Source organism: Tachyglossus aculeatus, chromosome 5, assembly GCF_015852505.1.
Source record: "Tachyglossus aculeatus isolate mTacAcu1 chromosome 5, mTacAcu1.pri, whole genome shotgun sequence".
Taxonomy (NCBI): domain Eukaryota; kingdom Metazoa; phylum Chordata; class Mammalia; order Monotremata; family Tachyglossidae; genus Tachyglossus; species Tachyglossus aculeatus.
Window position 1 is genome coordinate 53,791,184 of NC_052070.1, and position 18,717 is coordinate 53,809,900.

An 18,717-nucleotide genomic window follows, 5' to 3' on the forward strand; every position below is an offset into this window, starting at 1 on the left:
CTGCTCTAAGCTTCCGGGGCCCGGCCCCAAGGCCCCGCCCTCTCCTCTTCTTCCCTCTACCCGTTCTCCCGAAATCCCCGGACGGACAGCCCTCGCCCTCTCCCTCGCCCTCTCCCTCGCCCTCTCCCTCGCCCTCTCCCTCGCCCTCTCCCCGCCTCCCTCGCCCTCTCCCCGCCTCCCTCGCCCTCTGTCCCCCTCGCCCTCTCCCTCCCTCTTTCCCCCATCCCCCCCTCTCCCCCTCCCTCTTTCTCCATCCTCTCTCCCCTCTCGCTCTCTTCTCTCTCCTCTGTCTCCCCTTCCTCTCCCCATCTCCCCTTTTCTCTCCTCTGTCCCTCTCTGTCTCTCCCGTCTTTCCTCTCCCCACTTCTCCCTCTCTCTTCCCCTCCCCTCCTCTCTCCTCTCTCTCGTCCCTTCCCCCCCTTCCCCTCTCCCCATCTCCCTCTTCTCTCCTCTCTTTCCTCTCCCTCTGTGTCTCTCTCTCCCCCCTTCATTCATTCATTCATTCAATCGTATATACTGAGCGCTTACTGTGTGCAGAGCACTGTACTAAGCGCTTGGGAAGGACAAGTTGGCAACAGCGGGCTCCCCCTTCTCCCTCTCTCTCTCTCTCTCCCCCCTTTTTCCCCCTTTCCCCCTCTTCTCTCCTCTCGGTCTCCCTCTCTCCTCTCTCCCCCTCTCTCCCCCATCTCCCCACCCCTCCACTCTCTCACACTCTCTCTCTCTTTCTCTCTCTCTTTCTTTTTCTCTCCCTCCTTTTCTCCCACCCCCACCCCTTTTTAGCTCTTGTCTGGAGGAACCCGTCAGAGGAAGAGACCCATAAATGTCCCCCAAAACCAGGTTGTCAGCTAATAAGCAGCATGGCCTAGCAGAAAGAGCACGGGCCTGAGCATCGGAGGTCCAGGATTCTAATCCTGACTCTGCCACTTGTCTGCTCTGTCACCTTGGGCAAGTCACTCCACTCCTCGGTGCCCCAGTTACCTCATCTGTAAAACGGGGATTGATGTGGAACAGGGACTGTGTCCAACCTGATTATCTTGTATCTCGTACCACGCCTGACATCACAGTAAGCACTTAACATACGACGTTAAAAATAACCTGGTGGAATTCAAGGGGGACCATTCATTACATACTTGTATTTTAGAACCTAAATCCTTTAGATTCAAGGGGACCATTCACTACATACTTGTATTTTAGAACCTAAATCCTTTAGATTCAAGGGGACCAGCCACTACATACTTGTATTTTTGAACCTAGATCCTTTGATTCCCAAGCCCATGTCCGCCAGCCTGGAACTCCCTCTTTCTTCAAATCTGACAGACCACTGCTCTCCTGATCTTCGAGCCTCCGTACTGTAGTAAGTTCCATGTGGGCAGGATTTGTATCCATCAACTGTTGTTTCATACTCTCCCGAGCATGTCCATCCCAGATCTCATTCCTCCTTCCCAAAGAGGGTTCTGTGACCCCTGCTCCTCCCCCTCAGAACATGACATTTTAGACTGTGAGCCCACTGTTGGGTAGGGACTGTCTCTGTATGTTGCCAACTTGTACTTCCCAAGCGCTTGGTACAGTGCTCTGCACACAGTAAGCGCTCAATAAATACGATTGATTGATTGACAGCATTGCTAGGCCTGTATGGTTTCCTGCCCCACCCCCTAACCAAAATGTCCCTGCCCATTCCACTCCCATCTCTCTTCCCCCAAGCTATGGGACTCTTCCCTGTAACTTTCCTTTTCTCATAGATTCCAACCATCCTGTGGTTCCCACCCTTCCCTGCTCCTTCCCTAGTAGAGGTTTTACTTTTGGCTCAGCCTTCCAAAAGCTCTGTGTCTTCCTGGAAGTTTCTAATGCTTTCAAAGGGCTCCCAAAGGGAATGTCTCACTGAGGAAGTCACCCATGTTCTTGCCAGGCAGAAAAAGACGTAGGTAAGTTTTCCCCAACTGGCAGATCAACTCATGTCTAATAATCCCAAGAAAACCAATGTTACACGTATCTGATCCCCAGGTTACATCCTCCCAACTAGCATCTCAGCGGTTTTGCAGTCAATCAGTAGTATTTATTGAGCACATTTGTGCGGAGCTCAGAGAGAGATAGAGACTAAAATGAACTACAGACTTCCTCCCTTTCTCTGTTCTTTTTTGTTATTACTTTCTGAATGAATGTCTTATTTCTGTCATGCATCAATTGGAGAAACAGCATGGCTCAGTGGAAAGAGCATGGGCTTTGAAGTCAGAGGTCATGGGTTCAAATCCCTGCTCCGCCAACTGTCAGCTGTGTGACTTTGGGCAAGTCACTTAACTTCTCTGTGCCTCAGCTACCTCATCTGTAAAATGGGGATTAAAACTGTGAGCCCCCCATGGGACAACCTGATCACCTTGTAATCTCCCCAGTGCTTAGTTCTTTGCACATAGTAAGTGCTTAACAAATACCATTATTATAAGCCTATTATTTCCAAAGTGCTTTCACTTTATTGAATTTTTGCCCTCAAAATAACCTTGTCAGGTAGATAGAAATGCAGGCTAGCCCTCTTCCACTACACCTCTGTGAATTGTTACAACAAGATTATCATCTGGACACTTAGTTTTTGACCTACCAATTCTCCAAACTGCTGCTAGTTAAAATGATAGAAAAATCTTCAAATAATGGAATAAAATTGGGCAAATAACTCTCTGAGAGCAGACCTGATTTTTTTCAACAGTGAATGAATGATTTATTTTAAGTGGTGTGAAAGCATTAAAGTGGCAGTAGTGGGGAAGGTGTGGAAATTAGAAATTAATCTCTGAAGGCCTCCTGTAGAAGGTGTGATTTCAGAAGAGCTTTCAGTCAATCCATGAGTGGTATTTACTGAGTGCTTCTGTGTGCAAAGCACTCTACCAAGTGCTTGGGAAAGTACAATACAACAGAGTCGGTAGACATATACCCTGCTCACAAGGCGCTTACTACAGTCTAGAGGCTTTGAAGATAAGAAGAGCTGTGGTCTGTCAGATTTGAAGAGAGAGGGAGTTCCAGACTGGAGAAGCAACGAGGCCTAGTGGATAGAGCGCCGGCCTGGGGGTCAGAGTTCACCACTAGTCTTCTGTGTGACCTTGGACAAGTCACAACTTCTCTGGGCCTCTGTTGCCTCAATCTATAAAAAGGGGATTAAGACTTTGAGCCCCACATGGGACATGGACTATGTCCAACCTGATAACCTTGTATCTATCGCAACACTTAGTCTAGTGCCTGGTACATAGTAAATATCTAACAAATACTATAAAAGTGCATGTGAAAGTGAGGTTAGCATTGGTAAAGATTAGAATGAGGCAAAGTGAGAAAATTAGACAAAGGAAAAAAGAGTGGAAACTGGGGCAGAGTGGAGGAAGACGGAAGAATAGTAGGAAGGGGGGCACTAGTTGAGTGTTTAAAGCCATGGTCGGCAATCTTTAATGCAGAGAGGACTGGGTAACCATTGGAGGGTATTTAAAAGTAGGAGGACATGCAGAATAACTTTTAGAAAGGGCGAGCGCGCTCGCTGCTCGGCGGGGCTGTTCGCTCTGTCTCCGCCATTATCGAAAATGGACAGAAGGTGAAGATATACTTGCCCAGGATGACTTAAGGATCCGATCGACTCCTGTGAAGAAATCTGCAAGAACTTGTAGTCACAGTGGCTCTCATCTCCTCCTGCCTTCAGGCCATCTCCATCTGGATGTCTGCCCGCCACCTAAAACTCAACATGTCCAAGACTGAACTCCTTGTCTTCCCTCCCAAACCCTTCCCTCTCCCTGACTTGCCTATCACTGTTGATGGCACTACCATCCTTCCCGTCTCACAGGCCCACAACCTTGGTGTCATCCTCGACTCTGCTCTCTCATTCACCCCTCACATCCAAGCCGTCACCAAAACCTGCTGGTCTCAGCTCCGCAACATTGCCAAGATCCGCCCTTTCCTCTCCATCCCAACCGCTACCCTGCTCATTCAAGCTCTCATCCTATCCCGTCTGGACTACTGCATCAGCCTTCTCTCTGATCGCCCATCCTCGTGTCTTTCTCCACTTCAATCCATACTTCATGCTGCTGCCTGGATTATCTTTGTCCAGAAACGCTCTGGGCGTATTACTCCCCTCCTCAAAAATCTCCAGTGGCTACCAATCAATCTGCGCATCAGACAGAAACTCCTCAGCCTGGGCTTCAAGGCTGTCCATCACCTCGCCCCCTCCTACCTCACCTCCCTTCTCTCCTTCTCCAGCCCAGCCCGCACCCTCCGCTCCTCTGCCTCTAATCTCCTCCCCGTGCCTCGTTCTCCCCTGTCCCGCCGTCTACCCCCGGCCCACGTCATCCCCCGGGCCTGGAATGCCCTTCCTCTGCTATCCGCCAAGCTAGCTCTCTTCCTCCCTTCAAGGCCCTACTGAGAGCTCACCTCCAGGAGGCCTTCCCAAACTGAGCCCCCTCCTTTCTCTCCCCCTCGCCCCCCTCTCCATCCCCCCCATCTCACCTTCTTCCCTTCCCCACAGCACCTGTATATATGTATGTATGTTTGTACATATTTTTACTCTATTTTACTTGTACATATCTATTCTATTTATTTTATTTTGTTAATATGTTTGGTTTTGTTCTCTGTCTCCCCCTTCTAGACTGTGAGCCCACTGTTGGGTAGGGACTGTCTCTATATGTCGCCAACTTGTACTTCTCAAGTGCTTAGTACAGTGCTCTGCACACAGTAAGCGCTCAATAAATACGATTGATTGATTGGTTGACTGATCTGGGCAAAAGAATGTAGTGTGGACTGGAAAGGGGAGAAACTGGAAGCAGGGAGGCTCAGTAAAGAAACTGATGCAGTGAAGCTGCAATATGACAGATGCACTTTCGCATTGTCACAACCTGTTTTTTAAATATAGGTCTACGCATTCTACTACTTAAGTACTTCCTCCTCTTTGTAAATAATAATGATGGTATTTGTTAAGCGCTTACTATGTGCAAAGTGCTGTACTTCCTCCTTTTTGTAAATAATAATGATGGTATTTGTTAAGCACTTACTATATGCAGAGCGCTGTTCTAAGCGCTGGGGGGGATACAAGGCGATCAGTTTGTACCACGTGGGGCTCACAGTCTTAATCCCCATTTTACAGATGAGGTAACTGAGGCACAGAGAAGTTAAGTGGCTTGCCCAAGGTCACACAGCTGACAAGTGGCTGAGCTGGGATTCAAACCCATGATCATGCATCTGCTCCCCTGTAAACTTTGTGTGCATAGGGATTGTGTGTCCTACATTTACTGTACACTCTTAAGCACTCAGTTTATGTTCTTCATCCAAAAGATCCTCAATAAACATATCAATTGACTGATTAATTGAGAGCTATTTCTCAGTCAGACCAAAGGCCCGTCTAGCCTAGTACTGAATTCTGTCTCCAGCACAGGCAAGAGGAAACCTGTGGCCACAAAGTAAAAAGGTTGAATAGCTACATGCACTGCCTCCATTCTTTTCTCTGTTCTTTTTTGTTATTACTTTCTGAATGAATGTCTTATTTCTGTCATGCATCTATTGGAGAAGCAGCATGTCTCAGTGGAAAGAGCATGGGCTTTGGAGTCAGAGGTCATGGGTTCAAATCCTGGCTCCGCCAACTGTCAGCTGTGTGACTTTGGGCAAGTCACTTAACTTCTCTATGCCTCAGTTACCTCATCTGTAAAATGGGGATTAAAACTATGAGCACCCCGTGGGATAACCTGATCACCTTGTAACCTCTCCAGTGCTTAGAACAGTGCTTTGCACATAGTAAGCGCTTAACAAATACCATTATTATTATTATAAGCCTTTTATTTCCAAACTCCTTTCACTTTATTGAATTTTTGCCCTCACAATGACCTTGTCAGGTAGCTAGAAATGCAGACTGGCCCTCTTCCACTACACCACTGTGAATTGTTACAAGAAGATTGTCATCTGGCCACTTGGTTTTTGACCTACCAATTCTCCAAACTGATGCTAGTTAAAATGATAGAAAAATCTTCAAATAATGGAATAAAATTGGGCAAATAACTCTCTGAGAGCAGACCTGATTTTTTTCAATCATGTACCCTTTATCAATGGTACTTATTGAGCCCTGATTTTGTGCCAAGCACTGTACTAAGCACTTAGGAAAATATAATGCAACATTCATTCATTCAATCGTATTTATTGAGCGCTTACTGTGTGCAGAGCACTGTACTAAGCTCTTGGGAAGTACAAGTCGACAGCATATAGAGACGGTCCCTACCCAACATCGGGCTCACAGTCTAGAAGGGGGAGACAGACAACATTTTAGAGTTGAGAGACATGTTCCCTGCCTGCAGTGATCTTCACCTAGACTGGATAAATAGTCTGCCCGCAGTTTGTCCTGTCTCCTCTTCAAATGGATTGAATAAACATTAGTTTTCTGCTTTATCCATGTTCTTCTTTTATCCTGTAAGCTCCAGAGAGTGGGAGCTGTGAACACTCAGAACAGCATCTGGCCCTTCACCATATGCACAAGAAACTCAGTGAATACTATTTGATGATGCTGATGGTAATCAAGCATTTGTTACAGCACTGTGCATATCATAGAGCTCAGAAAATACTACCGATTGATATTGATGATGCATATGCCTACTTGTATTCAAATTTTTGAAAATGAGTAGGAACAGGACTTCAGTCTGAGAGGAAACAGTGAGAGAAACTCACTATCCAAAAATCAGGCGGAGGTAGAGGGGGGTGGAAATGGGACTAAGAAATCTACCGTCAACTGACTTGATTCCTATTTTTCCAGGACTAAGAAATCTACCATCAACTGATTGGATTCCTATTTTTCCATGACTAAAGTCCTGTGATTTGGCCGATTATTATGCTTGTTCAGAAAGCCCTGTCCAGCCCATCAAGAGCAGAGATTCACTCAACCCTTATTCAAGACCTATTTTTAAAGGACATGATAACGTAATGGGAAAGAAAAAAAATCGCCACACTGGGTGCAGTGCTATACACCCTGAAGGGCCTCGGTAAATACTAATCGAATGACCATGACTATTTGATAATAATGATGATGGTATTTGGTAAGCGCTTACTATGTGCCAAGCACTGTTCTAAGCGTTGGGATAGATACAGAGTAATCAGGTTGTCCCACTTGGGGCTCACAGTTTTAATCCCCATTTTATAGATGAGGGAACTGAGGCACAGAGACGTTAAGTGACTTGCCCAAGGTCACACAGCAGACAAGCAGCAGAGTCAGGATTAGGACCCATGACCCCCTGACTCCCAAGCCCGGGCTCTTTCCACTAAGCCACACTGCTTCTCCTGTAAGCACATGCTTATCACATATGCTTTGCACATAGTAAGCACTTAATAAATGCCATCATCATTATTATTATTGTTATATGCTACCGCAAGAAATTATGTGGGTGGAAAATATCAGTAAGTTTAAAATATTTGAATAAATTCAGAGATAAACATTTCATAAATGTTGCCAACTTGTACTTCCCAAGTGCTTAGTACAGTGCTCTGCACACAGTAATTGCTCAACAAATATGATTGATTGATAAAGGAATATGAGGTAAAGTTACAAGTGCTGAAAGGAAAATAGTTGTGGATGTTATGTTGTCCATCTAACATCTTTAAACGTTTGGATCACTTCTTGGGAGGACAGGCATCCGATCACTCTTCCAAGAATCCTGCTGACACTATTAAAGACAAAATACTGGGATGGGTGAACCACTGACCTGACCCCGTAATGGCCTCGCTTAAGTTAGGAAGCAACATGACCTAGTGGACCGAGGACAGGCCTGGGAGTCGGAAGGACCTGGGTTCTAATCCTGGCTCTGCCCCTTGACTGCTGTGTGACCTCATCAGTAAAACGGGGAATAAAACTGAGCACCCCACGTTGGACCGGGACTGTGTCCAACCCAATTACACAATTACCTGGCATCTACCCCAGCACTTAGTATAATGCCTGGCACAGAATAAGTGCTTAACAAATACCATGGTTAGTATTAATAATAATATTAATAATAATAATACATGCATTATTGTACAGCACCACGCTAAAATGAAGTCACTCTACAGAATGCCGACAGCATGACTGCACACAAGGACAAAATTCACTCTTAAAAAAAATACACATGGCTGTGTTTTGAAGGACTATACTGAAAATCTGACTGTGACATCCATCTCAAGTCGTATAAATGACAAGACATAGGGACGTAGGGCCAGTGACATCTTTCCCTCCTTCCCAAGTGCTTAGTCCAGTGCTCTGCACACAGTAAGAGCTCAATAAATACGATTGAATGAATGAATGAATGAATGAATTTCCCTCCCTGGAAAATGTTTCCAGGAAGGAGCTCCTTCTCTCCTCCCTCCTCACATCTGCCAAACTAGCTCTCTTCCCCGCTTCAAAGCCCTACTGAGAGCTCACCTCCTCCAGGAGGCCTTCCCAGACTGAGCCCTCCTTTTCCTCTGCTCCTCCTCCCCTCCCCATCACCCCTTCTGCCTCCCTCTGCTCTACCCTCTTCCCCGCCCCACAGCAGGGGTGTATATTTGTACATATTATTCTATTTATTTTATTAATGATGTGTATACATCTATAATTCTATTTATTTTTTTTGCTATTGATGCCTGTCTACTTGTTTTGTTTTGTTATCTGTCTCCCCCCCTTCTAGACTGTGAGCCCGCTGTTGGGTAGGGATTGTCTCTATCCGTTGCCGAATTGTACTTTCCAAACGTTTAGTACAGTGCTCTGCACACAGTAAGTGCTAGTGGAAAGAGCCCGGGCTTGGGATTCAGAGGTCATGGGTTCTAATCCTGCCTCTGCCGTTTGTCACGGGCAAGTCATTTAACTTCATTCATTCATTCAATTGTATTTATTGAGTGCTTACGTGTGCAGAGCCCTGTACTAAGCGCTTGGGAAGTACAAGTCGGCAACATATAGAGATGGTCCCTACCCAGTAACGGGGTCACAGTCTAGAAGGGGGAGACAGAAAACAAAACAAAACATGTAGACAGGTGACAAAACACGTAGACAGGTGAAAATGTAGACAGGTTTCTGTGTGCCTCAGTTACCTCATCTGTAAAATGGGGATTAAGACTGTGAGCCCCACATGGGGCAACCTGATAATAATAATAATAATGGTATTTGTTAAGCGCTTACTATGTGCAAAGCATTGTTCTAAGTGCTGGGGAGGATACCAGGTGTTCAGGTTGTCCCACGTGGGGCTCACAATCTTAATCCCCATTTTACGGATGAGGTAACTGAGGCACAGAGAAGTTAAGTGACTTGCCCAAAGTCCCACAGCTGACAAGTGGCAGAGCCGGGATTCGAACCCATGACCTCGGACTCCCAAGCCCGTGCTCTTTCCACTGAGCCACGCTGCTTCTCGGATCACCTTGTATCCTCCCCAGCACTTGGAACAGGGCTTTGCACATAGTAAGTTCTTAACAAATGCCATCATCATTAGTATTATTATTATTAACTTCTCTGGGCCTCAGTTCCCTCATCTGTAAAATGGGGATGGAGACAGTGAGCCCCACATGGGGCAACCTGCTCACCTTGTAATAATAATAATAATGGCATTTATTGAGCGCTTACTATGTTCAAAGCACCGTTCTAAGTGCTGGGGAGGTTACAAGGTGATCAGGTTATCCCACGGAGGGCTCACAGTCTTCATCCCCATTTTACAGATGAGGGAACTGAGGCACAAAGACATTGTGACTTGCCCACAGTCACACAACTGACAAGTGGTGGAATCGGGACTTGAACCCATGACTTCTGACTCTAAAGCCCGGGCTGTTTCCACTGAGCCACGTTGCTTCTCCGCACCAGCGCTTAGAACAGTGCTTTGCATATAGTAAGCGCTTAACAAATACCATCCTTATTATCATTATTATTAATGAATATATATGAATGAATGAATAATAATAATAATGGCATTTATTAAGCGCTTACCATGTGCAAAGCACCGTTCTAAGCACTGGGGAGGTTACAAGGTGATCAGGTTGTCCCACGGGGGGCTCACAGTCTTCATCCCCATTTTACAGATGAGGGAACTGAGGCACAGAGCCCTTAAGTGACTTGCCCAAAGTCACGCAACTGACAAGTGGCGGAGGCGGGATTTGAACCCATGACCTCTGACTCCAAAGCCCGGGCTCTTTCCACTGAGCCACGCTGCTTCTCCTAATGAATGAATGGATGAATGAATGAATGAGTGAGTGAATGAATGAATGAATGAGGTTGTCGTTAATGTAACTTGGTGATAACAAGGGCTTCAAAGCCCTACTGAGAGCTCACCTCCTCCAGGAGGCCTTCCCAGACTGAGCCCCTCCTTCCTCTCCCCCTCCTCCCCTTCCCCATCCCCCCCACCTTACCTCCTTCCCCTCCCCACACCACCTGCATATATGTATATATGTTTGTACGGATTGATTACTCTATTTATTTTATTTGTGCATATTTATTCTATTTATTTTACTTTGTTAATATGTTTCGTTTTGTTGTCTGTCTCCCTTTTCTAGACTGTGAGCCCGCCGTTGGGTGGGGACCGTCTCTATATGTTGCCAACTTGTACTTCCCGAGCGCTTAGTACAGTGCTCTGCGCACAGTAAGCGCTCAATAAATACGATTGAATGAATGAATTTTGTTAATACGTTTTGTTTTGTTGCCTGTCTCCCCCTTCTAGACTTGAGCCCGCTGTTGGGTAGGGACCGGCTCTCTATGTTGCCAACTTGGACTTCCCAAGTGCTTAGTCCAGTGCTCTGCACACAATAAGCGCTCAATAAATACGATTGAATGAATGAATGTATATATGTTTGTGCGTATTTATTACTCTATTTATTTTATTTGTACATATTTATTCTATTTATTTTATTTTGTTAATATGTTTTGTTTTGTTCTCTGTCTCCCCCTTCTAGACTGTGAGCCCACTGTTGGGTAGGGACCGTCTCTATATGTTGCCAAGTTGGACTTCCCAAGCCCTTAGTCCAGTGCTGTGCGCACAGTAAGCGCTCAATAAATACGATTAAATGAATGAATGAATGAATTGTGTTAATATGTTTTGTTTTGTCGTCTGTCTCCCCCTTCTAGACTGTGAGCCCGCTGTTGGGTGGGGACCGTCTCTACATGTTGCCAACTTGGACTTCCCAAGCGCTTAGTCCAGTGCTCTGCACACAGTAAGCGCTCAATAAATGCGATTGAATGAATGAATGTATATATGTTTGTACGTATTTATTGCTCTATTTGTTTTATTTGTACATATTTATTCTATTTATTTTATTTTGTTAATATGTTTTGTTCTCTGTCTCCCCCTTCTAGACTGTGAGCCCGCTGTTGGGTAGGGATCGTCTCTATATGTTGCCAACTTGGACTTCCAAAGCGCTTAGTCCAGTGCTCTGCATATAGTAAGCACTCAATAAATACGATTGAATGAATGAATGAATTTTGTTAATATGTTTTGTTTTGTTGTCTGTCTCCCCCTTCTAGACTGTGAGCCCGCTGTTGGGTAGGGACCGTCTCTATGTTGCCAACCTGGACTTCCCAAGCGCTTAGTCCAGTGCTCTGCACACAGTAAGCGCTCAATAAATAGGATTGAATGAATGAATGAATGTATATATGTTTGTACGTATTTATTGCTCTATTTATTTATTTTATTTGTACATATTTATTCTATTTACTTTATTTTGTTAATATGTTTTGTTTTGTTGTCTGTCTCCCCCTTCTAGACTGTGAGCCCGCTGTTGGGTAGGGACCGTCTCTCTATGTTGCCAACTTGGACTTCCCAAGCGCTTAGTCCAGTGCTCTGCACACAGTAAGGGCTCAATAAATACGATTGAATGAATGAATGAATGTATATATGTTTGTACGTATTTATTGCTCTATTTATTTTATTTGTACATATTTATTCTATTTATTTTATTTTGTTAATATGTTTTGTTTTGTTCTCTGTGTCCCCCTTCTAGACTGTGAGCCCGCTGTTGGGTAGGGACCGTCTCTCTATGTTGCCAACTTGGAGTTCCCAAGTGCTTAGTACAGTGCTCTGCACACAGTAAGCGCTCAATAAATACGATTGAATGAATGAATGTGTATGTTTGTAAGTATTTATTGCTCTATTTATTTTATTTGTACATATTTATTCTATGTATTTTATTTTGTTAATATATTTTGTTTTGTTTGTCTCCCCCTTCTAGACTGTGAGCCCGCTGTTGGGTGGGGACCGTCTCTATCTGTTGCCAACTTGGACTTCCCGAGCGCTTAGTCCAGTGCTCTGCCCCCAGGAAGCGCTCGATAAATACGATTGAATGAATGAATGTACATATGTTTGTACGTATTTATTGCTCTATTTATTTAGTTTATTTGTACATATTTATTCTATTTACTTTATTTTGTTAATATGTTTTGTTTTGTTGTCTGTCTCCCCCTTAAAGGCTGTGAGCCCACTGTTGGGTAGGGACCGTCTCTCTATGTTGCCAACTTGTCCTTCCCAAGCGCTTAGTCCAGTGCTCTGCACACAGTAAGCACTCAATAAATACGATTGAATGAATGTATATATGTTTGTACGTATTTATTGCTCTATTTATTTATTGTATTTGTACATATTTATTCTATGTATTTTATTTTGTTAATATGTTTTGTTCTGTTCTGTCTCCCCCTTCTAGACTGTGAGCCCGCTGTTGGGTGGGGACCGTCTCTAGATGTTGCCAACTTGGACTTCCCAAGCACTTAGTCCAGTGCTCTGCACACAGTAAGCACTCAATAAATACGATTGAATGAATGTATATATGTTTGTACGTATTTATTGCTCTATTTATTTATTTTATTTGTACATATTTATTCTATGTATTTTATTTTGTTACTATGTTTTGTTCTGTTCTGTCTCCCCCTTCTAGACTGTGAGCCCGCTGTTGGGTGGGGACCGTCTCTAGATGTTGCCAACTTGGACTTCCCAAGCGCTTAGTCCAGTGCTCTGCACACAGTAAGCGCTCAATAATTACGATTGAATGAATGAATGTATATATGTTTGTACGTATTTATTGCTCTATTTATTGATTTTATTTGTACATATTTATTCTATTTATTTTATTTTGTTAATATGTTTTGTTTTGTTCTGTCTCCCCCTTCTAGACTGTGAGCCCGCTGTTGGGTGGGGACCGTCTCTCTATGTTGCCAACTTGTTCTTCCCAAGCGCTTAGTACAGTGCTCTGCACACACAGTAAGCGCTCAATAAATACGATTGAATGAATGAATTTTGTTAATGTTTTGTTTTGTTGTCTGTCTCCCTCTTCTAGACTGTGAGCCCGCTGTTGGGGAGGGACCGTCTCTATATGTTGCCAACTTGTACTTCCCAAGCGCTTAGTACAGTGCTCTGCACACAGTAAGCGCTCAATAAATACGATTGAATGAATGTATATGTTTGTAAGTATTTATTGCTCTATTTATTTTATTTGTGGATATTTATTCTATGTATTTTATTTTGTCAATATGTTTTGTTTTGTTTGTCTCCCCCTTCTAGACTGGGAGCCCGCTGTTGGGTGGGGACCGTCTCTATATGTTGCCAACTTGGACTTCCCGAGCGCTTAGTCCAGTGCTCTGCCCCCAGGAAGCGCTCGATAAATACGATTGAATGAATGAATGTACATATGTTTGTACGTATTTATTGCTCTATTTATTTAGTTTATTTGTACATATTTATTCTATTTACTTTATTTTGTTAATATGTTTTGTTTTGTTGTCTGTCTCCCCCTTAAAGGCTGTGAGCCCACTGTTGGGTAGGGACCGTCTCTCTATGTTGCCAACTTGTCCTTCCCAAGCGCTTAGTCCAGTGCTCTGCACACAGTAAGCACTCAATAAATACGATTGAATGAATGTATATATGTTTGTACGTATTTATTGCTCTATTTATTTATTTTATTTGTACATATTTATTCTATGTATTTTATTTTGTTAATATGTTTTGTTCTGTTCTGTCTCACCCTTCTAGACTGTGAGCCCGCTGTTGGGTGGGGACCGTCTCTAGATGTTGCCAACTTGGACTTCCCAAGCGCTTAGTCCAGTGCTCTGCACACAGTAAGCGCTCAATAATTACGATTGAATGAATGAATGTATATATGTTTGTACGTATTTATTGCTCTATTTATTTATTTTATTTGTACATATTTATTCTATGTATTTTATTTTGTTAATATGTTTTGTTTTGTTTGTCTCCCCCTTCTAGACTGTGAGCCCGTTGTTGGGTGGGGACCGTCTCTCTATGTTGCCAACTTGTCCTTCCCAAGCACTTAGTCCAGTGCTCTGCACACAGTAAGCACTCAATAAATACGATTGAATGAATGTATATATGTTTGTACGTATTTATTGCTCTATTTATTTATTTTATTTGTACATATTTATTCTATGTATTTTATTTTGTTAATATGTTTTGTTCTGTTCTGTCTCCCCCTTCTAGACTGTGAGCCCGCTGTTGGGTGGGGACCGTCTCTAGATGTTGCCAACTTGGACTATCCAAGCGCTTAGTCCAGTGCTCTGCACACAGTAAGCGCTCAATAATTACGATTGAATGAATGAATGTATATATGTTTGTACGTATTTATTGCTCTATTTATTTTATTTGTACATATTTATTCTATGTATTTTATTTTGTTAATATGTTTTGTTTTGTTTGTCTCCCCCTTCTAGACTGTGAGCCCGTTGTTGGGTGGGGACCGTCTCTATATGTTGCCAACTTGTCCTTCCCAAGCGCTTAGTCCAGTGCTCTGCACACAGTAAGCGCTCAATAAATACCATTGAATGAATGAATGTATATGTGTTTTTACGTATTTATCTATCTATTTATTTATTTGTACATATTCATTCTATTTACTTTATTTTGTTAATATGTTTTGTTTTGTTGCCTGTCTCCCCCTCCTAGACTGTGAGCCCGCCGTTGGGTGGGGACCGTCTCTAGATGTTGCCAACTTGTACTTCCCAAGCGCTTAGTCCAGTGCTCTGCGCACAGGAAGCGCTCAATAAATACGATTGAATGAATGAATGTATATATGTTTGTACGTATTTATTGCTCTATGTATTTATTTTATTTGTACATATTTATTTTATTTTGCTAATATGTTCTGTTGTCTGTCTCCCCCTTCTAGACTGTGAGCCCACTGTTGGGTAGGGACCGTCTCGGTATGTTGCCAACTTGAACTTCCCAAGCGCTTAGAACGAACGAACGAACGAACGAACGAACGAACGAACGAACGAACGAACGAACGAACGAACGAACGAACGAACGAACGAACGAACGAACGAACGAACGAACGAACGAACGAACGAACGAACGAACGAACGAACGAACGAACGAACGAACGAACGAACGAACGAACGAACGCCGAAGAGCCCTCGGGCGCCGACCAATCCGCGGAGGGGAGCCTCCCCCGCTCCCGTCATGCCCCGCGTTTCCGGCTCGCTAGGGGGCGCGTTTCGTGCCTTGTGGTCCAGGCCGTCCTTGGGGTTCGGCTGGGGAGCCGAGCGCCGTCGCCATGACGACGGCGCCTCCCTCCCGGGGGGACGGCGGCCGGCGCAGGCCAAACTCCTTCGAGAAGCGAAAGCGGGCGGACCGGGGCCTCCGGCGGCGGGTGCAGCGGCCCCTTTAAGAGCGGCGTGACTCGGCGCGTCTCGCTGCTCGGCCGCCCCGCCCGGGGGCGCAGCTGTTGTGCTCGGCTGCCGCCGCCTCCTCCGGGGGGACCTCCGGACCCATCAGCATCATCATCATCATCATCATCTCCGGACCTCCAGGGTGGGATCGCCGGCAGGTCAGGCCCGTGTCGCGGGGGCTGCGGGATGGACACCCTCTGCACGACCCCTCATTCAGTCAGCCAATCAATCAATCAATCGTATGTATTGAGCGCTTACTGTGTGCAGAGCACTGTACTAAGCGCTTGGGAAGTACAAGTTGGCAACATAGAGAGACGGTCCCTACCCAATCAATCAATATCAATCGTATTTATTGAGCGCTTTCTGTGTGCAGAGCACTGTACTAAGCGCTTGGGAAAGACAAGTTGGCCACATAGAGAGACGGTCCCTACCCAACGGCGGGCTCACAGTCTAGCCACTCATTCATTCAGTCGTATTTATTGAGCTCCTACTATGTGCAGAGCACTGGACTAAGCGCTTGGGAAGTGCAGGTTGGCAACATATAGGGACGGTCATCATCATCAATCGTATTTATTGAGCGCTTATTGTGTGCAGAGCACTGTACTAAGCGCTTGGGAAGTCCAAGTTGGCAACCTATAGAGACGGTCCCTACCCAACAGCGGGCTCCCAGTCTAGTCACTCATTCATTCATTCAATCGTAGTCATTGAGCGCTTACTATGTGCACCTTGTCCTTCCCAAGCGCTTAGTCTAGTGCTCTGCACACAGTAAGCGCTCGATAAATAGGATTGAATGAAGGAATATGCAGGGTGCTGGACTAAGCGCTTGGGAAGGACAAGTGGGCAACACTCGTTCATCCCATCGTATTTATTGAGCACCTACTGTGTGCAGAGCGCTGGACGAAGCACTTGGGAAGTACAGATCGGCAACATTCACCCATTCAGTCGTATTTATTGAGCGTCTATTGTGTGCAGAGCGCTGGACTAAGCACTTGGGAAGTACAAATCAGCAACATTCATCCATTCAGTCGTATTTATTGAGCACCTACTGTGTGCAGAGCACTGGACTAAGCGCTTGTAAGCCCACTGTTGTGTAGGGACCGTCTCTATATCTTGCCAACTTGTTCTTCCCAAGCGCTTAGTCCAGTGCTTTGCACACAGTAAGCGCTCAATAAATATGATTGAATGAATGAGTGAATGAAGCGCTTGGGAAGGACAAATCGGCAGCATTCATCCATTCAGTCATTTATTGAGCGCCTACTGTGTGCAGAGCGCTGTACTAAGTGCTTGGGAGAGTACAAATCAGCAACAGATAGAGACGGCCTGGCTCAATGGAAAGAGCCTGGGCTTGGGAGTCAGAGGTCACGGGTTCAAATCCCGTCTCTGCCACTTGTCAGCTGTGTGACTTTGGGCAAGTCACCTCACTTCTCTGTGCCTCAGTGATCTCATTTGGAAAATGGGGATGAAGACTGTGAGCCCCACATGGGGCAACCTGATCACCTTGTATCCTCCCCAGCACTTGGAACAGTGCTTGAAGTGCTTAAAAAATGCCATTATTATTATTATTATTATTATTATTACCCAACCACAGGCTCACAGTCTAAAAGGACCCACTCTGCCTCCGTGATTAGCCAGCGCTTACTACAGCGCTTTGCACATAGTAAGTGCTTAACAAATGCCATCATTATTATTATTATTATTATTATTAGCTGCTGCTCTGGAATTGCACGGGAAGCGGAAGGTAAAGTCAGCTGGGGTGCTTACCCCGGATTGGTTCATTCCTTCATTCAGTCGTATTTATTGAGTGCTTACTGTGTGCAGAGCACTGTACTAAGCACTTGGGAAGTACAAGATAGAGACCGTCCCTACCCAACAGCGGGCTGACAGTCTAGAAATAGAAGTTGGTCTATTATACTCCCATTCATTCACTCGTATTTACCCAGCACTTAGAGCAGTGCTTGGCACATAGTAAGTGCTTAACAAATACCATTGTTATTATAACTGTCAATATTATTATTATTACTGAGCACTTACTGTGTGCAGAGCACTGTACTAGGCGCTTGGAAAATACAGTTCGGTAACATTCACTCAGTCGTATTTATTGAGTGTTTACTGTGTGCAGAGCACTGCACTGAGCACTTGGAAAGTACAATTCAGCAACATATAGAGACGGTCCCTCCCCAACAACGAGCTCACGGTCTAGAAGGTGTGGTTACGCCTCTCCGTCTACAGATTGGCCTGTTATACTCCCATTCATTCATTCAGTCGTATTTATTGAGCACTTGCCATGTGCAGAGCACTGGACTAAGCGCTCAGAAAGTACAATTCAGCCACAGGGACCAGCCCTGCCCACGACGGGCTCATAGTCTAGAAGAGGGAAGGCTGACATCGAAACAAGGAAGGAGGCCTCAATAGCATCAATTCCCAGCAGCGCATAGTAATGATAATAATAATGATTGTGCTATTTGCAAAGCGCCTACTATGTGACAGCCACTGGCCTGAGCGCCTGGTTGGATGTAAGCAAATCGGGTGGGACACAGTCCCTGTCCCACGTAGGGCTCACAGTCTCCCCATTTTTACAGACAAGGAAATGGAGGCCTGGGGAAGTGACTTGTCCAAGGTCACACAGCAGACAAGGGACGGGATTAGAACCCACGACCTTCCGACACCCGGGCTCTAGCCACTAGGCCATGCAGCTTATGGTCTGCACACAGTAAGCGCTCAATCAATACCCTTGAATAAGTGAGTGACATTCATTCATTCATTCAATTGCATTTATTGAGCACTTACTGAGTGCAGAGCACTGTACTAAGCGCTTGGAAAGTACAATTCAGCCACAAATAGAGACAATCCCTGCCCACAACGAGCTCACAGTCTAGAAGGGGGGCAGATATCCAGGGCATTGAAAATCCCAAAGCCGAATTGTGGCGAACCATTGTATAAGTCTTTACTAAATAGGAAGCATTAATTTGTGGCAATGAGTAAACAGTGATCTGTCTTAACCGCTTAGTTCGACCTACGTTCTTTATCTTTCAGTAAAAGTGTGACTGCCACCTGTAATGTATTTAAGCGCTTAGTACAGTGCTTTGCACACAGTAAGCGCTCAATAAATATGATTGAATGAATTTAAATTA

The 18,717-nt window shown here is 44.9% G+C and overlaps 1 protein-coding gene across 4 annotated transcripts in view; it reads left to right on the forward strand.

Moving 5' to 3' along the window:
- The first annotated feature begins 15,656 nt into the window (after positions 1–15,656).
- Positions 15,657–18,717, forward strand: part of DNAJC16 (DnaJ heat shock protein family (Hsp40) member C16) — a 50,960-nt gene continuing 47,899 nt past the window's right edge. For all 4 annotated transcript variants that reach the window (XM_038746161.1, XM_038746162.1, XM_038746163.1 and 1 more), the window contains exon 1: positions 15,657–15,744. The gene's annotated coding sequence lies outside the window, so the exon portion shown is untranslated. The remainder of the gene's footprint in view (positions 15,745–18,717) is intronic.